This window comes from Bombus fervidus, chromosome 2 (genome assembly GCF_041682495.2).
Source record: "Bombus fervidus isolate BK054 chromosome 2, iyBomFerv1, whole genome shotgun sequence".
NCBI lineage: Eukaryota > Metazoa > Arthropoda > Insecta > Hymenoptera > Apidae > Bombus > Bombus fervidus.
Window position 1 is genome coordinate 12,262,684 of NC_091518.1, and position 24,158 is coordinate 12,286,841.

At 43.2% G+C, this 24,158-nt stretch overlaps 2 protein-coding genes across 3 annotated transcripts in view; both read left to right on the forward strand.

Moving 5' to 3' along the window:
* Window positions 1-24,158, forward strand: part of LOC139998066 (discoidin domain-containing receptor 2) — a 134,671-nt gene that overhangs the window by 39,500 nt on the left and 71,013 nt on the right. The window contains exon 2 of one of the 2 annotated variants that reach the window (XM_072022297.1): window positions 389-436. The exons of the other annotated variant lie outside the window; for it this stretch is intronic. The gene's annotated coding sequence lies outside the window, so the exon portion shown is untranslated. The remainder of the gene's footprint in view (window positions 1-388; window positions 437-24,158) is intronic. 2 annotated transcript variants of the gene reach the window in all.
* Window positions 1-24,158, forward strand: part of LOC139998063 (discoidin domain-containing receptor 2) — a 399,507-nt gene that overhangs the window by 29,202 nt on the left and 346,147 nt on the right. The gene's annotated exons all lie outside the window — the stretch shown is intronic.

The following is a 24,158-nucleotide window of genomic DNA, read 5'->3' on the forward strand; positions in this document are numbered from 1 at the left end:
TATCAGTCTCCAAGCTGACCCATCGCGAAATCCGATGCCAACGAGAATTGCGAGAAAACGAGACTCGTAGGAGCATGCGTTGGTGTAGCGTGCCACTTAGACCTCCCCTCTTCGCAATACGCGGAATTATTGAGACGCACCGACCTTACGATAGCGCGGCTTCCTTCCCTCCCTGTTTCCATTCGCAAGACGATCGGGCAATGTTACGCCGTAATTGAATATTTTTCGAGGGTTGGTTAATACCGTAGGAAGCGCCAATGACGAAACAAGCGCTATTGTCAGGTAATATTAGCAGGATAGATTTAAACGTATTTTCTAAATGGAAGATTGCATCGAATCGATTGGAAGACAGAGGAGATTAAAAGGAGTTTATAATTTTCTGTTACAGGTTTCAGCAAGTTGCAGTTTAGAATTTTTAAACTCTTCGCATTTAGGGGTGAGATATTTTATGATTTCATTTATTTGAATTTATATTAATATTCATTTCTATAAATATTAATTTATGCATTAAATATTTCATTTTTTTTTTTCAATATTTAAGACTGAATGTTGTTTCGCGTAAGTGAAAGTTCAAGTGCTTTTTGCCTGAAGATTCTGACTATTAGTAGAGTAGATTGTTTAAGAAGAAATGGAAGTGAGACATAAATACAGTGTCTGGAGTTTAAAAAAGATCAAGGTGCTCATGTTTGCTAATTTATGTCTCCATTGTGTTGATCAAAAATCCAAACAACTGTCTTTGATTTCTATCGCGTGTCATCTTTTCTTCTCAGAACCGAATGATGTATCTCGCCCTAGGTGGCCGACAAGTCCCAGCACGTTGCATCAGCGTCATCGACACATGGCGAGATATCTCGTCCATAGATAAGAGAATTTACACTCTCCTTCCTTACGCAACAGAGACGTAAATTATAACGAAAGAATGAGATACTATCTAACAATTCGATCGATCCAGTACGAAACGCAAAACCCTTTCACCAAGGGGGTGAAACCAGTCCAGGAGCTTGTTAATTATTACCAACAGCTATCGGACATCTGTTCCGAATCATAACTCTGGCGATAATTAAACGTGAAACTTTCAGATCGCCGTTGCGATCGTTTATGCCAAAAAATACTTTGATCTACGAGGGATAAGAAAAGTGGTTCGGTGTCGTGTAACGGTATTTTTCCGTGTTGCACGAGGGGGGCGAGTTGTCGTATTGTCGTATCGAGAAAGTGTCTCTCGTTAAGGCTTATCGAAAGGCGGCCACCACGCGAGAAAACGAGAATCACGCGTGTATACGCATTCGTACTTCCTAGGGATTGGTTATATCGACACGTCCGCGTCAGGTCGACAATAATCTCGTTAAGAGAGGAGTACGTAGAGCTGGCCCTTGCCCTGGGGAAATAAACGACACCGGAGCCCACGATAATTTCGTCACCAAAGAACGTGGCTCGGGAGCCACGTTCGCCGAGTTACTTCCTAACCTAACTTTCACGGGCACAGATGGACCTACGAGGAATCTAAAAAAGACCCGGTTCTCGATTCTCGTCGGCTCGCGTCGTCCTCGAATCTCGTTACACGCTCGTAAATTTGACCCCACGATAATGTAGTCATCGACGACACGGAATGGTTGTTCGTTATGAAAAATGACTCGGATTCGAAGCTCGGAGGTCGAGTTAGTATTTCCAAGATCGGTAAACCGCTGGTTTTTACGTTGAATTAAATACGGCTGTTGGTCTCTCAGGCTTTTAGTAGTTGATTTATGCGGATGTTAACATAGTCATTAGCGTTCGTTGATGTCCGGTTGTAAGAAACGATTATGCATCAACTGGATTGGTTACTTCCTCGGGATACGGCCTGGAGAATGCTTATGTATTATAATTTATGAATACGAGACACGCGAAATTTTTGAATGTTTAACTCCTCGCGAGGAGCGGTAGGAGGATGTCTTAGTTTACATAAGTAACAAGATAGTAGTAGGTACATCTATTAATCTTGTAATATATTTTAGTCGATGACTGTTTCGTACGTGGATGGAAAGAAATAAATCTGAATAACTACACGACTAGTTTTCAACGACAACCATTTTATCTACTTATTTTAAAAAACAGAACACCAACGTTATCTGATTTCGCAACAAAATAGTTCACTGTTACTGTCGCCATCTATGCGGAGGATTACAAATTCTCCAAAATTTACGTCGTTCCAAACGTTCTTCGGAATAAGAATTTCATTATGAACCTAACTCAATAAAGAGAAACTTGCGAAATTCGATCCGTGTAAATTCCACGGTCCCTGGAAACGATCTCCTGGCAGAGCGAGGCGTTTCCAGGTGAACGGGAGTTAGATCGTTGGTATCATTAGCCGTAGTCTTCGTGCAGCCTTCTTGCTGCGAATAACTGAACAGGGACATTAGGCACGTAGGTAGTTCGCGTGCTACCTAATGTAGGATCTTGATCTGGTACTAGAATAGATCGACGGGGAAGAATGTTCTTCCGAGAGAGGTGAGTCGCCCGCGGAATGTTAACCAGACGTCGTAACTTGCGTTTATCGGTTCTCGATGTTATTAGTTCCGCCCCGTGGTACTCGTAGAGCCATTCAGCAGAGGCGCTCGTTCCTCCGTTCGCTATATATCCACTCCTTTTAATTGTTTACCCGTGGTCCCAGTAAATTAAACTTCACCGAGCACGATCGATACCATACTCGCGCACAACTACCAAGGGCGAAGGTAAGAGGAGCCGAGGCTGACACAGGCCAAGTCGTCGCGTGCGACGAGATTTCAATCGCGTTCAAGATTCCTTTAAGTTCTTCCTTGAAATCGGAAAGTACATATCACGACCGAGATCGTACGAGTTATAACGGTACAGAAGATACGCTATTGTCGAGGTTGTCAGAATTCTATTACAGGGTCAGGATCGACATTGAAGTCTCTTCTCTTTCTCTTTTCGTTGGCACGGTTTACCCCAAAAATCGTCGATTCACAGCGCGAACTCAATCACGTTCGACTTTCTATAGATAGATACTTCTTCGAATTCGTGAAGCGGAACAGCCTTCGAATTGGGGAAGATTCCAGTTTCATTTGTTACGTCTGTCTGACGAGCCGACGAGCGTCAAGACGATCACGAGGAATTCTATCGAACACGTTGAACGCGTTCCAAAATCCGTATCGAGTCATCGTTCCGATTACGAGCAACGCTATACTCAAGATCCATCAACCAAAGTACCATTTAGCGAGCCTATGTAACGAACCATGGCAAACGCGAAAGCGTGTTTAAAACCCGTGTAAAAGCAGATCGAGTTAAATAGCTTTATCGAGGTGCGTTAAAACAAGCCTCCTCGGAGGATCGATCGGCTTGGCTCTGGTCGTTGCAGACCAATTACAGTCGAAAGTCATTACCGGCAGGGGGTTGAATTTTTCCGCCGATCCCGGGACCAGTATCTCTTCGACGTAATATCCGTCAGGGACGAGTTCCGTATTTCAGGACGGATCGTTGGAACCGCGTTCAACGTCCATCGCTTCGTAATTAATACCCTCGCGCCGTGGCACGTTGACGGCTCGTTTTAACGCTCTGTCGAGCTTCCCGTTAAAATATAGACGAGCCTTCGACTGTGTTTCGAAGCTGACTCTTCTCTCATTTTCTCCATCTCTGTCTATCTGTGTTGGTGTCCCTTTCTCTCAATGCCAGAGCCGCGGCTTCCGTTCGATTCTCTCGTTCCTCTCTCTGGTCGCCATTCCACCGTGTACTCTTTCGTTTTACGCTAGCCGGCTCATCGATCAATCCGGAATGATGCCGCGCGTTTATACACCTGCGCTACCTGGTCCGCTTGATTGATGATATAAAGGTGTAAACGGTTCGTTGTCGATCGACCTCTCGAAACGCACATCGACGCGAGCCAATCTGCACGCCAGACGCGTACACTCGACCGTTTCCTCTTCGACATGCGCGAACCAGCTTGGGGCTTGTTCGTGTCGCAAACAGATTGGACCGAGCTTTCTTTCGACACTGCTCTTGCCTTTGTACATGTATATAGACTGTGTCTCGATTAAGTGTAGAAAAGTTATATAAGTCGGAGGAAGATGTCTCAAATGAAAGCCGTGGAGTATCAACAGGAGTATAGGGTATATCATGTCGGAATTTAATTAACTTCGCAATGCTGTTAAACAATTCTGAGAAGATCCCGATTAAATTTTCAAATAACTTATACGTAGAATAACAAATTCTTCTGGAAATCCATATATTTGGAAATATATGTAAAAAGATAGAATCCTGTTAGAGAATTGTTTTACTTATCAGGTATTATAGATAGCACTATACTTTGAATATTTTACATATTTTTTCATATTATGTACATTCCGTGCAGTTTTGCACTTTCAAATTCCCTATAAATGCATGAAAGTCACAGCTAATTTATATACGTGTTTCGTGTACATGTCTACTCATATACACGTTTCGTTGCATATTCGCATAACTGATATCGAAACATTGTCAAAGCGCTATTCATTTGTACACCCTCAATGCTGATATATTGCGAGCTAGTTAGAACGGACATCTTATATATACATACTAGTTTATATTCGCAGGACGCGTATACGCCATAGGGAACGAATGTCCGTAGTAACCGGTCGAAACGCTACTGACCCGTTTCCTATTCTAATTTCGAACGCCTATGCGCGCCACTGAACGGCAATGGATCGACATACGGAATCATTTTCGTCAGAAAATACAATAAAACGAGATATTTATTGTTCGTTCGTTCGACTGGTCTGCGTAGTCGTAACGAACGATTCGACGATGAAGTGATTTTTTCTTCGCAAGTAATGCATCTACGATTGGTCGAGCCAGCAACTCGACACTGGCATAAACTCCATGGTCTATTTAGAATCAGTGATCGCCGCACGTCCTGGTTAAATAGCGATCAATTACCCAACCGACGTATAGTGTCCTATACTCGTAGAGCTGTCAGGAACACAATGTTCCTTGTAGGAAACGCTTTCCTTCATGATCAGACAAATACGCTGCTCAGGCCTTTCTCGTGGCACTTTTTCAAATGATGTTACAATGGAACGTTTACTTGGAATATACAAAACGGTGCAGGAGATGTGTTATGCTTTAATAATCCACAGCCATAAGAATGAAAAACTCATGGTTCTGTTCAGATCGCAAATCTTTACGACTGATTTATAAAAGCACTGTACCAATCATTACAACAGAAGTGCTCTAGTGCCGGTAGTATTTGACTATTTTTACCCACAGAAAGGATAGATATAGTACACCTTATAAACGCACGACTTTCATTCAATTCCTTAAAACGTGAAAATCTCGCAATCATTTCAGTTAGACTTACATAAACGTAGTAGTTATATAAACTCGCAACATAGCCAGTCAGTCGAATGATCATGCCAATCTCGAATTAACGATACCGAACAAGATTCATAGCTCATACAGCAACGAACTAGGCTGGTCACAGGTTGGTTAGACGTTCTCGAGGAATCTCGATTTCGCCACTAACAGGATTCTTACTTTATCAGTAGGAGCCGTGGCTGATTAGTCTCGCAGAAGGAAGCGGGAGTAATTTCAAGTCCGGGTGGCGCAGCTGAACCCGGCAGCCAGGATAGCTATGACAAGACGAGAGTTTACACGCTAGACGGGAGTAATTACATCCAAGTTTCGGGGGCTGGCCTCTCTCTCTTTAATTCGTCCCATCTACCTTATCCTGTCTTTCTCGTTCTCGTTGAATCGTTTCTATCTCCCTCTTCCACCGTCATATATTCGTCCTTGTCTCTCTATCCGTTGCCGTTTCCGTGGTTCATCTCGGTCTCTTCGCGCTGTCTCTCGACTTGCCTGGATGCAACCGCTGCAGCTCTCCTCCGCGGCTACAGATAATGCCCGCGTGCGGTATCAAGACGGATGCCGAGAGGAACGAGATGCGGAGGATTAATCAGCCAAAGACGTTGCCCTCCGCGAATTTCGCGGCTGTCTCGATGGCTGTCGGGGACGAAAGGTGGCTCGTATCTAGCTGATGGATAGACACGGCTAACGAATCGAAATGGAAGATCGGAGTATCCGTGTGTAATGATTTTTTCTTTTTTGTTTGGAATTTTCACGCGGATCTAACCATCGCGATACCAACCATCGCCGTCAGGTGATCATTCGTGCAAAGGGATATTGATAGCATCCGTGAAAATAAGGAAGTGGTAGATGGTTAATATACGGCAGGAAATTAATCCTGATGGAGGTGGGAGCAATTTGTTTTATAGGGGATACATAATACGGATAGGGGATACGGTTTGATCCATCCATCTCGGCCGCCATCTTCGATGGATTTGCGATTAGAAACAGGATAGAAATTACCTATAAAATCGGTTGGCACGACTCAGCTGACACAGCTTCGTGTGTTTGGAATAGATTTAATTTACTGATTTTAAGGTACATGATATTAGGATCAGATATATGTACGGGTGTTATATCTCTTATGGGAAATACAAACAAAAATTCAATCATAAGTGAATTTCTTTTATAAGCATATTTGTAATCATCCAAATAGATAAATAAATAACTGCGTATAATAGCTTTGCAAAATAACCTTGGGACGAATGTAATTCACTGATTTTAAGGTAGCTTGATATTAGGTTTAAAGATACGCGGTTGTCAGGGCACACGAAAACAAATATCGAATATTAAGCGAATATCTTCTGACAGCAAATTTGAAATCATCCATATAAATAAATAAATAACTGGATGTAGTGGTTATTGCAAGATAACCTTGCTTTATCGATCGCGATCTCCATTCTAAGTCCTTCTATTTGCTACCGTAAGTCGACTATAGTTGACTCACGTACAAAGGGCAAAAAGGGATAACCTCGTAGCAAAAACGAAGCAGGGGGTGTAATATAAATTCGCAGGAGGATTTTTCCCGCGACGATGCTTGATTTATGACTCGATTTAGCTGTTATAATAAGGAGGTACCAAGGAGCCAATAAGGAAGCGTAAATCAATGGCCGTTTGATGGTTTAATGGATCGTTTCGAATCTGTGGTTGCCAGCATACGCTACGTTTCTCGCCGTAATTATAGTTGATCCATTTTCCGGCACTCCACTTTTCATTCTCGCCTGCCTCGTATTGTCGAACTTCTAAATGCCTTCTGGTAAAATCGTAACACATACTCCGTCGTTCTTCAATTCATTTTATTTCTTCGTTCGATCGTCCATGGTGAATTAATCATAGTTCGACTTGGGGATAGACTCGTGACGAGTACGTTAACCGAGACCATATGTTATAATTTATGGAAGCTCGATACATCTTGGAAGGCAGAGAGAAAACGCATTTCTCTCGTGGGACAGCCACCGTAAGGCGGAAGACGAGAGATTCGTAATAAATAATAAGTCACCGACAGAATGGTGGCGACTCTCGCGCGAGATGATGAATGAACGACGGGATGCATTCCAGCGCAATGATACCGCGGCCGCTATCATTAATCTTCCCGGTGTATTGTGTATCTGAACAACGTTTACCATCCTGCCGAGCATCGATTTCCCCTTTGATACACCTGTGTCACAACTCTCTGTGATACGTAAACGCGACTCGAAGAGGAAGGGAATCCGCTGGACAGGGATAAATAAGAAAAAGTATAGAGAAGAGAATAAAAGAAAAAGAAGAAAGGGAGAGAGAGAGAGAGGGAGAGATACAGAACGCTCTAAACCATTTCTCTTTTACGCGGTACGATCCACATGCCGCAGACTGTGCTCGTCAACTAGATTGCGACACAATGTTCCATTCGCCGAGGCGATTCGTTCGGCAGCCACGAAATCCTTGGCCGCGTTGAAACCCGAATTCAGAGGCGAATAATTGCGCCGGAAGAATGCGGCTAACGAGGCGGCGTCCTGTTCCAACGGGAACGCAAACTTCATTTCCGTTCATTCCGCGTCTCTAAGTAATACTCTGTTTTTTATTATCCGTGGAAAATTGAGTTTCCCTTTTCTCCCGCTCCCTGTCTCGCTCGCCACGCGGACGAAAACGGGGAATTGCGAGGAGAGAAAGTGCGGCTCGGGGGATGAAACGGTCGCACGGAATGATGGAGAAAGCGAAGAGGAAAGGGCCAGAAGGGGTTGGAGGCTGAAGGTGGTCCAGCTAGATGGACTTTGTCTCCTTCGATTTTCTCTTTGCGCGCGAGCCTTAACACCTCCTTTCGAACTTTTCGTCAACGCAATTCTATCCCCGCACGAGGTAATGAGATTTCTTGGGGCGCGAACACAGCCACTCCGTAATAAGAATTGTTCGTCCAAGTGCCGCACAATAAAAGGGCTGGCTCCTCTCACCGGGAGCGCAGGAGAACCTGCTTCCAAGGAGAACGCCTCGCTACGAATTCTCGAGAAAGAGACAAAATAGTTGTCACGAGAAGCGAGAGAACGCATTCGAGCGCACCGTGGTCGATATAGTCAGTGGTAGATGACAGGGGTAGGGATAGAGGGGGTAGGTCCACCCGATCTAGGAAGAATTGTCTTCTATATTACGTGCGGACTCATGAGGGGTGAAATGATTTATAAACAGGACAACTGGAAATGCCACGAATGGCTTCATGCAGGCTCGTCACGATCCTCGTAACTTCCAATTAGTCTCCATGGTTTCCAGCATATTCGTCAACTTCCACAGACTAAATACATAGTGTGTTACTATAAGTACGCGTCACTCGCAAGTACTACACTTGGCAAGTATAAAATTCAACTTTCTAATCGTTCGCGGGTAAAAGTTCACTTTTGTTTAAGAGCGATGACAGGAATCGTAATTAATCAGCAGAAGTGTTAATTTATCGGACGATTTCATAACGAGAGACATTGAAAAATATTTCAGATTTTTCAAATATTTCTGATGTTTTAAGAGATTAGAATATGAAAGACGCTGTTTGTTTACGAACGATTAAATATTATAGTTCTAGTATAGGAAGAAGTTTAAAATATCGCTATCAGACTAGTAGACTCCTATTTCCTCATTTCACATTCAAAATGTCCAACGTTCGCCAATCGCGTCGTGGAATATCCCATCAAGAAATATAGTAACAAGTAAAATCGAAGGTATCAGATCGGTTTACCATGTAAAGAGGCTTTACGAGTGGCAATTCGGCAACGGCGACAGGTTTCATAAAAAGAAACACAGGTGTTCAGGGCCGTGTGGCGAGGTGCAATCTGTGCCACCTGTCTTGCCGTGGCAGGGGAAGAGCAAAAGAATTCAGCGACGCGATTCGGCCGTGCACGAGAACCGAAAGCCACAAGGGACCACAGAGAATACGGCCACGTCTCCGAGTCATTCTTCATTTCCGAGCCCCACCTTGTATTCTATCGTCGGCCCTCCGAGCAGCGGGAACGCGGCCGCCGTGCGCCGTTGCGATGCTCCTTCGCGAAGATGCCGTTCCAGACATCTGTTGCTCGCTCTCTTCTTCCCCGCAACAAGGCATTTGCATAATTATAATCTCGCCTCGGCCGTCTCGAAAACTCCAGCTCACGGACGACGGCCCAGGCTACCAGACTTCTTCTCTGCATCCGTTTCTGGACCTGTTGTTGTTAGAAGAGAAGAGAAAAAAAGAAAGAAGAGGAATGGAAAGTGGAGGAGGTGGAGAAGGAAGAGGAAAGAACGAGTTGCTTCCGTTAACTAGACGGACCATGACCGTGTCTTATTGAGGCAAAAACAATCTTGGCGCCGGCGAAGGGCAAGTGACGGGTTGTTTAAGTCAGCTTTACAGGAACACGGAATACGACTTTTGCATACGATCTCCTTTTTAAACAAGAGTTCGTGTTATTCTGGGAAACGTTTGACTTTGCGTAAGATCAGCTTGTTTTAACCGAGGTTTCTTTTGAGAAAGTACAGATTTTTACAGCAATACCTATAGGTGGCAGTGACTGGCAATCCTCGTCAGTTCTTGAATCTAACGTGGTGTGGGATCCATTCAAGGAATCTGACCGGATTGATCTAACAATTGGTTTGTCCAGATAAGTTTGCCGGATCAATTGGCGAAGCTAAATTCCACTTAAACAATTTTCTTACAAACTCCTCGAAGCAATTTTCACCTTAAAGGGATTCTTCTTTATCCCAAAATTGTTTACTCGCCGATCATCTGGTTGGAGGGAGAAGCCCACTTTATCTTCCACGTAATCAGCAAAGTGACCGTATGAGAAAACTCGAAGAAATCCATCCTTTGTGCAGGTGGGGAAAAAAGATCGCGGCCGACTCGGGGAGGGTGACCATGTTATAAATGGAGCATTTTGGACTCGTGAAAGGTGATGAAAGACCCCACGGGGCTACCGAAGAAGCGTTCGACAATACGAGGATAGAGGCGTCCTCCGGGAGAATCCTCGAGGAGCGTCCGAGCTCGTGGGTTCGTATAGATAGGATTACCGAAGGACGTTGGTGAGCTGGTGCAAACGGAAGAAAGGAAGGAAATGAGTATGAACGGAGGTATTTTCGCGAGGATTTCGCCGCTGTCAGAACGCATCTTGGCTATCGTTACTCGCGCCGAAAAGAGCCAAAAAGGTGGAAAGCTTGACCCCACGAGAAGCGTAGAGAAGCGGAAGGATAGGAATAAGTAAAAGAAAAAGGAGCGACAAAGAAGGAAAATAGCGCGGAAGAGAAGTAGTGGGATAAAAGGGAAGCAGCTCGAACGGTGGATCTTAAGGGATTCCGGCGTCGATATAATTTTTCTTCCTCCTCGGCTTCGAGATCGTCTCATTTTCCGCGATTTCGTCGCGTCATATAGCGCCCCGACAATAGCAGTGATTTCTATCTATTGAATTCCGTGTCTCGCTCTTGCTCTCGCGTGCGCGTTTCCCTTTACCGAGGAGAAGCAACGGCGTTCGCGGTTCTTCTCTCCTTACGTCTACCGGGTGTCAAATGATGCGTATAGAATAGAGTGGAAAGCCGGCTGGATCCATTATCGATCCTTCTTCGCTGCTGGAATTGTGGAATTCAAGCAGCGAGCGACTAACGGGCAGAGGGGCAGGTCGAGTCGAAGTGAAAAAGGTGGGAGCGAAGAAGGAGGAGAAGGCTGAAAGAGGAGGAGGAGAAATAGGTGGAGGAGTTGGGTGGAAGCGGTAAGAGGGTCGTCGGCGGGATGGTAGAGAAAGGTGAAATCCTGGAAGAGAGAAAGAGAGAGAGAGAAAGGAAGGAACAACCCTCGTGGAAGTTCTATAGGAGGAGACCAGCTCCCGTGTCGAGGCTTTGGATGCCGTGCCACCCGGTGATAAGCCCTTACCAGCCACGGAATTGCCTTGAAACATCGACCGGACTTTCTGATGACGCGGAATTGCTTCGAGCTTTCGTTCTTCGAATTATTCGATCGCGGGGGAGGATCGTTCCGCGATTCGAAGGGGATAGAGGGTGACCGACCGTCTCATTGGCTTCACGAGACTTTGGTAATCATCCGGACGCACGCATCGAACAAGGAGACATCTCGCGTGACGAACAATCTCTGTCTGTCTACGATCGGTCCCGAATTAAGAGAACAACGACGATCGCATTTCTATTAAAAGCTTCGACTCTGAAAGTCGAATTTCGTGTCTCGAAATTGTCAAATTATAGTTCAAGAAGAAAGAGAGGAGTGGGAAAGATTGAGTACGGTGGTCACGTTAAATACTTCCAGGACACGAGCTCCCCTTTGTTCGCGATTTTTCAACCAACGATCGCGCATTGTCTCGCGCAGGAAAGGTTTCTCGGAAGGCTCGACGAGCTTAAAGGTTACAATTCTGACGATCGTTCCCCTCGTCGTTATCCGTACGCCGATCAGAGCAATTTATTATAATCGTGCATGAGCTTCAACGTGTTACGTATACGTAGTGTGGTCGCAACAGTCGTTATGTTTTCTTCGTTCCTTTCCTCCTTCTTCTCGTCGTGTTTTTTTTCCATCCCTGCGCGCGGGAGCTCTCGTTCTTTCTCGTTGGTTCGCGGCACGGGCCGCTATATATTTTCGTGGCAATCTGCAATGACCGTCGGCGTCATTTGCATTCGACGTTGCATGTTCCATCAGTTTACTCTAGGAAAACATGCAACCGAGGCGACCAAAGCATTTACATTCAAATTCCTTTCTTAGCTGAAACACATGCGACGTAGAATGCAAACGTTGCCAACAATTGATCCTCGTACGTCGTTACGGAAATAGGAAGGAACGCTTAAAGGAAGAAACAAAGTGAAATGAAGTAAATAGGAAGCGTGCCTCGGGAATTCCGAAATAATCGCGCCATACTCGAAATACGGAGAAGACCGTCGTTTCGACGTCCGTGTACCTCTAACCGACGTGTTCCGTTTTACATTCCATTCTCTCTTTGTGCACACACAATTATTCCGAGTGTTTCTAGTCGACGGAATGCACGAAGAATATTATCGTTCGCCAGCATCCGTTGATAAACGCGGCGAGGCAAACTGGAAGAGATTCTCTGCAGACTTACCCAGATATAATCAAAATTCTTCTCTTTCATACCAATTACCTTTTACTCATCGCTTGAGAGAAATAGAAGACATATCTCTATAACAGCAAAACTTATATTTCTATCATTCAAGATAACAATAAAAGAAAACCTTAAAATAATAATAGTTTTTAACTCCAACAATCGTAATGATACCAGATCTACGTCCTTATTCTTTAAAGCTACCCTCCGCCATTATATCGCGTAACTTAGTTGGCCAACCGCGAACAAAGTCGCTGAAGAAGTTCGCAACGTCGATTCGAAAAAGAGCAGAAGCTTCTTACAAATTTTAATTAAAAAAGGGGTGTGGCGTCCGAGGTACGAAGAAACGAATGATGGTCAAAAGGGCGGAAGGAATGGGCAGAGTAAACAGACACTAATTGGAGCTCGACCGCCGATGTTTACCGGATTACCTGCGATGCCGACATCACTCGCCAGATGGTTCCTCGCAGACGAAACCAGGGAGATGCTAGATTTCCCGGTAGACATAATAAAAATAGGGAGGAGGGGTTCGGTTCGGGACGGGCTAACAAACGATTCGCATGGACCTTCGACCCTGATCGAACCTCGGCATCAGCATATATTGGATTATGTAGATACCAGAGGGAAGGGAAAGAAGCAACGCGCGGGGATAAGCTGTATACAGAACGGAAACCGAAAAGAATCGGTCGAGTTGAATGAAGTCGGACTACATGAAACGCTCGAAGCCAAATGCTCGGTCGAGCGGAGAAAGAACCAGCGGGGATAGTTAAATTTTATCGATTCGACGAAAAGCTTCCTTCCCTGTGATCCGTTCTGTACAGTCGATTACATTCGTCGTTCGTTTTCTAGTTCGGAATTGACTGGCCTTCGATTTCTTTTCTTCTCATCGACAGCCTGATTTGTCGTTCGTGCTCGATTCCTAGAATACCTGGTAAATTTTTGAGAGCGTGAGGAGAATAGAGTTCCTTTAGGACGTATCTATGTATCTGATTTCAGCTGATTCTACGAGCTTGAAGATTGTATTTCATTCAACTCTGGTTTTTATCATTTCTTTAGTAGCTATTACAGCTATGTCGTATAATATTAAAATATTCTACGCAATTTATGTTTGACAATATTCAGTTTGAAAAATTGTAACTCGAGTTGAAACTAACAAACTAAACTTTATCGCGACTACTCTTTATCTTTTATGAAGTTGGAACTATAATCTCTACCACGAGTATGAGTTGAAGTTCTAAGACAAAGAGTTAAATATGCAAGCATTATAGAACAGTATACAATAGAAGTCACCATACACCGGGCAACGTCTCGTCTTCACTGGAAGTCACATAAAGTTTTCCGTATACAAAACAACTATGTATTACCCTGTATAAAGAAGCAAACCTCGATGTTTTTATAGTTCGTATAAAAAAGAAACTATAAATTCTTTTGAAATATTTCAACTCTTTCAAAACCGAATTGCGAAGGAAGTAGAGTTTTACAACCCTGTTCGAATCAAGGCAACACTGCCCGAAGATACGTAGCTGTTGAATAAAAGAACCCTTTCGTAACTGCAAAAGCGAAAAACTTGCCGAATCCAAAAAATAACTCACGATTGAAGCGGCGCAGTGTGCAAAAACGAAATTTGCGAGGCTGTTTCTTATTGCCTCATAACGTGGTCAGTCAAAGCGTCCTGGACAGGGTGGGACACAAGTAAATAAGCGAGCCGCGTTCAAACGAAACAACGTTGTGTCCCACTCGGATTCGGGCGGCTTGAAAATTGCTGGGAACGCAAATTGGCCCCGTTCAAGCATCAATATCGCCGGTCTTTAATTTCGATCCGTTCGAGCTCTCCTCTCGTTTACGCTCGTACTCGCACGCCAGCCCGGAAACTTTGTGCCCTGCAGCTACGACAACTTCAAAAAATATTTGCGTTCGACCAGTAGCGACTGATCTGTGAACGCTTACTTATTTTTCACGGCCGGTCGACGCGCTTCTCTATTTACATAGATCTTGAGGGATCTCTGGGGAATCCGCGTCAGCCGCCGATTAAATTTGGAACGTTATTTCACTCCTGCGCCGAGATCCAAAACGATTTTCATGCGTTTTATTTAACGCAAAATTTGATCCTGTATATTTTGTTTATTATTTGGGAGTTGGTTATAGCGAGAATCTTTTGAAACAGGTTGATTTCAATTCCTTTGAGGAGAATAGGATGTAGGATAAAAGGGATAGTAACTACAGGGTGTGAGACAGATATTTTACACGAAAATTTCTTTTTAATAGAAAATTTTGTTGTTTGACAGTCACTGTTTCGTTTATATGAGAATCAAATTTTTCTTTTGTTTAGCGATATAATATGTCGAATGAATAAACTGTGGATTTTCGTGCATATTTATATTCCACGTTGAATATTTCTTGTATTTTCTCATGTTGTATGCGGTCTACGTACTTTGACTATTCACGTAAAAGTACAAAAATCCGCAATCTACTAATGAACATCGAAACAAACTGAACGAACGCCCGTTGAGAAGGATCAAATTAAATCATCACGGAATCGCGCGGGAATAGCAGGTACGTAATTTCAAAGAACTCACGAACCTCTCTCGCCTCTTATTCGACACGCAAGGTGCGTCAAAGAGCCGGCAGCTTTCATGTCCCTTGGAACGGACCATAAGGTTAAAAGTGTCAGAATTTCTCCATCAGCTCCGTTGGCGGTCGGTTTCAGGGCATTTTTGCGACTTCGCCACGCTCCAGCTGCGCCGGGTGTAAGATTTACCAGGCGCGATGAAGTTGCAGCGGGGGTTCGCGATTGTATTCCAGATTGGCGGGAACCGGTACCTCCCTTCATCTTACGAGTATATTTACGGCGTTTCGCGCGAGCAAAGTCTCGAATCGTTATCCCTCACGAGGTGGTTAAGTGTGAACGCAATTACCGGCGCAACCACCTACGGTGGTAACGGATAACACGTATTAAGAGGGGTGGAGATCGGGGACAGGAACGAGGAGGAGGAACGGACGAACGAAGAGAGGAAAGAGGAGAGACATCGATGCGAAAGACCGACGCTAACGAGCATGCCGAACAGTGTACCGCTGGGCAACGCTTGCAAAACAACTTCGATCTCCTCTACCTATCTCTCTTACACATTTTTATCGAACCGTTCGATGGTCTTCGTCGAGCAACACGCGTTACTCAGTTCGCGCCGTACGAACGCGTTCATCTTCGGTCATTGATCGCAATCTCTCGCTAACGAGCTTACCGCCGGGTGCGAAAATCTTACCTGGGGCACCACGACCTGCGGCTTCTCCTCCTTTGCACGAGTACGCTGGTAGCTTTCAGTCTGGTCCGGTTCGGTCAGCGCAGCGTTCAGATTCCTTCGGCGCCTTGCCTGCGTGCTCGACGATAATCGAAGCAGCGGGATCGCCGCTTGCATGTAACGCGTACGCAGAGAGACCAGGTCGAGTGGGACGTGATCTTTATTTACACAATCGATCAACGAGCAAGACTGCATCCTTATTTATGATCGGTTACGTGACCACCTCCGGGGCCAGGACGCCGCAGGTGCAGCCTCCGGGTAATCACGGAGCCTGTCCTCGTTGCACCGAATCTCCTTGGCACTCTCCGATGGAAGAATGGAAGAACGATAAGGGATGAAAGATAGGGAGAAAGGAAAAGGAAGCGAAGAATGGCTTTCAGTGATAAGGCTAGAGATAAGAGGACTTGGTAGATAGCGGATCTTAGATATTGGGAAAGCGGAAGCTACTTAGGTAGAGGATGTATGAAGATGCATGAAAAGGATGATTAGGTGATTGTAGAAATGTCGTTTTAGTGCGCGTTCCTCTAATGGCGAGAGTTCACCTGGAAGTAGAATTTCCGGTAAGCGATAGACACGTACGACTGACTCGAATACAGTAGTTGGAAACTATCTAGAAGTATATTTCTTCGATGTATCATAGTATATGATACAGAATGTTGCTTCGTTGTAACGAAAGCAAAGTGACGGGAAATTTCTATGTACAAACGCGTTTTCCGGTAAAAAGTATACGTCTGACGCGTACAGGAAATTCCACTTAAGAGCTGCTACGTATATCGAATCACGTAGCGGACAAAATAATCAAATGCATTAAAATCGATCTTTGATTTCCAAAAGGTAAATCGCTATTCACATATTGTGATACTAAATTAGGAAAATTGTCAGAAAATGAAATTGACTAATTTAGCTTCGGAATAGCTCATACATGTTAATTGAGAAGGATCGATTGCATAGAGATTACATTCAAATTTAATATAATTCTGGAACGGTAAGGTCGTTAGTTTGAGTACGATCGTATTCGGATTAATAGCATTTGGACGGATATAGGTATAATGTCATGGATTCCCATAGAGCGACGATATTAACGGAGAGCGTTAATGCTATCGATTTTCCATTCGACTCTGGTAGTAGTACATAAAAGAAAACGTCTTCGAATCGGAGTCAAACGAACTGACTCTGGGGGTCATTTCTAATCACGGAAATGGCAATGTCACTCCGGTCGGACGACGACCCCCTCAGGATCGGTTTCGCCAGTGAATTACATTGCCCCGAAATCTTAAGGGGGATGCCCGCGACACAATGTCGTGCACGCCCACGCAGATGGCGCACTCCGGGTGTAGTAGTTAATTTCCTCTGTCCAAACAGCGCTAATCCCGAGTGACATAAGCCAACTGACGGCTAGAGCCACGTATATACACCCTAAATAGAGGGGCACAGCGTTAGAGGGAGAAACGGACTCGAGAATGGAACTCTGCTAAACGGAATAGACAGGATAGATTTCTGTCTTCTGCTTCGTTAACGGTGACACTGGATTGATTTTTCTTTTTATTGCCGTGAGATTAATAGTTCCATCTTTTCTATGTTCTAAGGATACGGAAAATTTTATGGATTGTTTAAAGAGAGATCGGTATTACTCGTGTTTTATGGTAAATAAAAGTATGGTAATATCCGTAAAAAGCGCGAGGTATATCGAAGAAGTTACTTTCTTCGAATTGCATGGAGAACATGAACTAACGTATCAAATTTCTTTCTTTTATATTTGCTGATAACACGAGGCTGATTTTCACAAAACCGATACTAATTTTTATTCAGATAGAAACAGAATTATGTGTAGGTTATTTATCCTCACTATGCCATTTTAATTATAATCATTTACTTAGAATATTTACGAATAAATCGTAGATTAATAGTTGTCCAAAAACTAATATCGTAGCATCAATACGTTAAAAGTTCATTGAACTACATGTACACTCATAACAAACACACTACAAAGAAACTAGCAGAATTGATTTCCTCCCTGATAGAGCACGCACTCCACGTGTTCCCACTTTCCCGGCACGATGCAGAATTTTTATTTACCATTGGTTTATTTGCCAAGTCGTTGTATTCATACTCTGATCGCTACAGAACGGGCGGGGGATTCTGACTCAGGCTCTACCCTTTGTACCCCCCGCTGTAAATAGAAGTACGAGTCGTAAAAGGATTTATAGGATACCACGTGACACGCCGTCATCCCATTACGGATCATCGTAAGCCTATTTGTTTAGGATCCGAACGGTCACGGGCTTAGATCGTGGCCTAATTGTCTGGCTGGTGCAGGCTGCAACCTGACTGTTCGATTGGCCGGATCCTCGTTCGCCAGGATCCACCCTAGTCTCTCTTCTTGTCTAGCCCCGGGTGACGCGTCACTTTTGTTAGCACCGTGAGAAGCAGATGCACCAAATGCTCGAAATGTTCCCGACTGATATTTACTTTACTAACAAAGCAAAAGTAGAGTCTTTTCCAAAGCGATGAAGATATCGTCAAAGTCAGAGAAAGATGGACAGTTGTCATGAATAAAGAGGAATCACCATTAAGGAACTGGTTCTGTAAATATAAGTGTGAGATATTAAGGGAGTAAACTTGTAATACGAATGTGAATTTTTATTTTGGCGTTCGATAGAAAGTACATTGTGTTAAACATTTACCAGGACTTTACCTACTCCCATTTCTACAATCTGCTTGTTCTAACACTCCAACTTCGCGTTTGGTATTTTTTAAAAGCCGAGTAGTGTACGCATATAATTGATGAACGAAGATCAATTCTGGGAAACTTATACAATGTATACCTGGTATCGTTCCAAAGGTGATCTCCATGTCTTTTTTTCGTTAGTATTTAACTGTTAATAGTTAGCTAATCGATAGAAGATACTTCAAAATGTTATACGCGACATCTTCGTGATGTAACGCATGTATGTTAATTAATAGGCGCGAAAAACTATGTTTAATAAAATACATGGATTGTTCGAAATGAGACTGAGGCGATGTCGGTACAAGACAGCTTAATTCATGGTGGATTAATTAAGCAGCAGAGACAGCGAGCGAGGGAAGAGTGATCGGTCGAGTTAGAGGAACGAAGTAGATTCATGCTGCTACATTGGAATCTGTTATCGTTCTCTCGCTTGACAGCTGACGTCTTATTTAAAGAGTACAGCTTTCTTTTTCTTTTCGTAACACGGGAACTCAGTGATATATCGACTCTACAGTTCGATATCATCTGTTTCGCTAAAGCAATCGACGATTTAAGCAGAGTCTTACACGGTGTTCCAGCAGCGAGATACTTCTGGTCGAGTTTCGTGACCGAATCTTCTTCGTCGATGTTGCTTATCGCGCATCTCTCGAAACTAATTAATCGTGTGTCCAACCACCGATCATCTGAACGAACGTTATCCAGCGAACGATCGACGGGGGGTCACTGAACTGACGCATCGTAAGTTGACTTACTTAACAGGGATCAATCGGTCGTGATACGATCTCTATTGATGTTTTGTCTTCTACGATCTGTGGTTGTGCTTGTCGATTAACCCCGTCGAGTCGACGAGAAGACTCTGACAGATAGATTGAAGAAATGTGTACTTGGAACTATGTGAATTGAGGGGTGGAAATGCTAAACGATAGCGGAGAAAAAAATGGAAAATGATTCTTTAACGGGCTAGGAGATAAATTCTATCTAGAAGAAGTTGTGAGTGAGAGCATAGAGAGGATATAAAATAATTTATTTTAGCTTTTTAAATCTATTGTAAATGTTAACTAAATTTTTGTTGGACAAGATGAACGTATGATTTACAAGTTATCCTTTCGCTTGACATTGCGTGCGTATAATATTTTATGCTAACAAATTATCAAGCTATCTATTATCTAAATGATAAATGTATTCAGCAAAGCTGGTGTTAAATTTTAATGCACTATATCTTCTTTACAGAAGTCTCATAAAAAATGAATTTCTATTATTAATAATTCATAGGAAGAAAATTTTTCTCAAAGTTCCAAAATAGTTTGGTTCTGAAGGAGATAGAGATAAATTTAACTACCTCCTAACATTTTTCACTACTTACTGTTTCTCTAAAAATGTAAAAATTGCAAACGTTGAAAGTGCACAGCGTTGAAGCAATTAAATTATCAGAAATGAAATTTGTTTCTATTTAAAATCTTCGTTTTTTCACTTAAATCATTTTCTGTTTCAACTCCTCGATTGTTCCATTTGTAATTTTACGTTCATATCGAATTCAAATCTATCGCAGGCAGGAATATTGGAGTGCAATTAATCGGATCAAGTTAATTAAATATCGTCGGTGATCGAATTGCGTTTAATTTGGTTTTAGGAACAGAGGATATTCTAGGAATCGATCGCGATGATAATTTGCGTGGTGTGTTAGGGCAGAAGTTTATAGCAACATCTGCCAAAATTCGGGACAATGTGCGTTGTACGTGTTTTGGTTGTAATTACGCAGGCTCTCCGAGGTTTATCAGAGCCACGAAGCACCGCTGGTAATTGCACAAGTACGAACGAATAGAACCGCGAATGAATGTAAACTAGGAATGAACTACGAAGTGAACCAGACCAGTGCAAAACAAAGCAATTCCTTTTAACCTGTTAAAACCCGCGTAACATGGCAACGTTTAAATTGCTTTTGTAATCAGAATCTACATTTCCCCTGCAGTTTTAGAACACCTTTTGTTTTTAATAAAACTTCAACATTTTGTGTAAATTATGTACTTCGAGTTACATGTCATTTTTTAAATAAAATTATTGACATATTTGTACTTTATAAGCGTAAGGACACTTATATTAGCGTCTTACGAGTAGACACTACAATTTATTCTTCGTTAATAAGAAAAATCATTGACACTTTGACAAGGAAACGTTCGTCAAGAATTCGTTCGTCGAATATATCAAGTTTGTATTAATTGTAATATTTTATTAAATTAATTATTTTCTTTAGATAGTATCGAGTTAAACGATACTTTTCATTATATTTTTCATAGTTAATTAGGTTTGTCTAGTTTCGAAGCAAACGTAATAATTGTCACGAGACAATTTTGAGCGAAGAACGGTAAACGACAAAGTTATATAATTAAATTGCTCCACACGAACAAACTTTAACGCTTCAAACGAATCCTTGATTATTACGAGAAGAAATTAAAGAGATATACATATATGTATATATCCGTGAAAAGTCTGAAAAGCAAACTTTCCATGGGGTGTGCCTTTGCACATAGAACGGATAACAGACTCCCTCTATGAGATATCGAAGGGGCACGTCTACAAGAGTGGAAAGTAAAATAAAAGTTTGCTTCATTAAGGACTAGTTACCATGAAGACATTCAATTGACGTACCATCTCCCTTGCTTTCGCGGGATTTCTTGTTTTACTACCAGCATCGTTCCAGATTGTAAACTCTTGAAGAGAGAGAGAGAGAGAGAGAGAGAGAAGAGTGAGAGGACAGGAGGAAAAAAGGAGATGTGCGAGAAGAAAAGTTTCGAGCTGCGAAAGTTTCAGCGACGCGAGAGATCGAAATTACGAGCTTGCCTCGGTCGAAAATCGTGGAATTCGCCGGCAGGTTACCAAGAGACGCTCCTTTATCCCAAACACTCGAGATATCTCTCTAATCGGTCATTAATGAAACTGGCGGATCCCCGCTGTAATTAATTCCTTAATCATAAAACTTTCTCTAGGGCTTCTGCCTCGTCGTTGGAGCGAAGTTTCACCGCGCTGTACCGCCACTCCTCGAGTGTCAACGCGTGCAGGCACTAGCGACGCGGCGTAAAAGGCGAACATTAGCCTGCTCGTGACACTGTTTTCGCGAACTTTGCTCCCTGTTTGCCTTCTTGCCTCGAGATTATGACGTTCCCTCTACCGGTTGCTAACTGTAGTCAAGAGCGAGTCAGAATTTCGTCGATCGTCAATGTCAAGAGTAGTTTACGAGGGAGACAAATTAAACGTTATTAGAGCAATAATTGGATCATGATGTAAAATTAATTACAGTTGGAAACAAATGAAAGAGATAGGTTAACATAAGGCGTTTAGTACTGACAGTGATATACGTTCGACTATCTAAAGTTTCCACTTTGTCTCGGAGGGTCGCGTCTTTTTCGTCATTGTCGTTCTTAGATGCAAAACGCGCAACAAATCATCAACGACGCGAACATCGGTAAACGTAACAATCCTGTCTGCGTCGCCGATCTCTGGTGTAACAAACGGCTGCGTTGAACCGTCCGGATAGATTGCGAGAGTTACGTTACGATCAACGCGCGTTTACACAGTCGGCTGCCTCGTGGCCGGTCAGTAAAGGGAGTTACTAAATTTAAGCCGTCCCGTCGGTCGTTTCTCAAGTGTACACGCTTGTCTGCTGTTCGTGAGTCCTGCTCTGACGGACCAGATAATTGTCCGCTGTCGGATTAGAGAATATCGTTTGGAAGCCGCTAGCGGCGTCCTGGTTTCGCTTGCCAATTACGAACCTCCTTCTCCTCCTTTGCTCTTTCCTTCGACTTTCCTTACTTCGTTTCTTTCTTTTTCTTCTTGTTTTCAAAAGTATGGCTTCTCAGACTAGTTTCGAGACCATTTGCCTGAAACGATTAACGAAACGGTGGCAGAAAGTGGTAGGATCTTTCGGACTGTTTCTAAAATTACCTTGGAAAAATTCGCCGAAACGGATGAATCCTCCAGCCGGGCTTTGAGGGTAACGAGTTGAGAGTGTCGGTGATCTAAATTTACTGCCGGCCGTGTAAACGACACAGGAGCCCTTCTACATACCGTAACATTCACCAGCAGGCTGTTGCTACAAGTACCGTGAACGGACTGGAGGTTGGAGGTGACGGCAGCTTATCTATGCTCCGATTTCTCTGTGTACTACCATTCATGTTGGTCATCGTCTCGCACGCGTTACGTCCTCCCCAATGTTACAGAGAACACAATGTCCTGATGATTCACTGTTCACCACCTTCATTTTTCAACGTCTTTCTTCTCGCATGTTCACTGAAAAAATATAGCAATGCCTCTAAACTAAAGTATTAACACGAAGCATCGATCTAGATTTCAGATTCTTACACGTTCAAATATTTACTATAGTTTACCGAGTATCGTGGAACTTTATTTATTGAAGAAAAATTTTAGTTCATCCTCGAGCAACTAAACTCCCGTCAATTGAACCTACTTATCTGTAAGCGAGTGTGATAGTGAAAAAAATTGGTGAACTATCGTATGAATTATTTAACCTCGATGAGTTTCAATAAATAGAGTTCTACACTATTGGCGATGATTGACAAAGTAATACGTAATAAATAGAATATATTCCATACGTTGCTAACGTCAATTTTCGAATTGTTCTTTTTTCTAGTTTCTTTATCGTTCGATTGAATGCTCGTCCATAGCAACTTTGACTCCTAACCAATTATACAATGCAACTTATATATTTTCCCACCTACCGTATCTTCTCGTACTTCCTCCATTACTTTCTTCAATATTCTAACTTTCTTCTCTCTCACTTTCGTACCTACGCCTACCTCTCCTCCATGAATCGCGTAAGATCCAAACACAATCCAAGAGATCTTCGGATAGAAACGCGACACCGCGTTCAAGCGAGGACGATGACGCATTATCGGCGTTTTGACTCGGTCCGTGAATTTCAGTCGGCTATTTCTTATCTCCTTTTCTCGACACCCACCTGTTCGCGAGTTGTCGGATCAGAGCACACACGCAGAGACGACCAGGCGGCGTTGGTGGAGAGAAAACGACGAGGAAACGAGCATGGCTACACGGGCACGGTCGTTATCTGGCTTTCAGTGGAGAATGGAAAGAAGTGGTTCCACGGTGATGTTAGTCCAGCACTGACGCGATGAAGGGATCTCTTCGGTGTATTGCACGCACCGAGTGATAACGGCTACGAGGGAATTGTACGGAATTACCGAGGCTCTCGGGTATCTGGAACGAGAAGTTGGTTTTATGAGCGCGGAAAACGGAGTACGTCTGATCCCTGCCGGTATCTGAGTACACCGGCGTGTTCCTGGAACAGCGAAACGCCTTTGAACCCAGAAACTTTCGTTTAGAGATAATCGCGAAGAACGCGAATGGAAGTCGAAGCTCCGAGTGGGTTTTAGTCCGTGTGACGTATGCAAGACGTAAAAGAGCGAGGTTTATCGCGAGAGAAGTCATATTGCGTTAAACATTGTATGCACTGTTTTGGTGATGTAGGAGAAACGTCGTGTTTGTGATATCATCGTCAAGATTTCTTTTTACGTAGACTTCTGTAGACACTTCTGACGATCATTTTAGCGATTAAGATGAAAGATTACGTTCAAAATGTTATTCACTTTTTATATCTACGTTCAAAAAAATGATAAGAATGTTTAGTAATTTCGTAATCAAACATTTACAAAAACAAGCATATTGTCTATATTCCCGGAAGCTTCTTAGGAA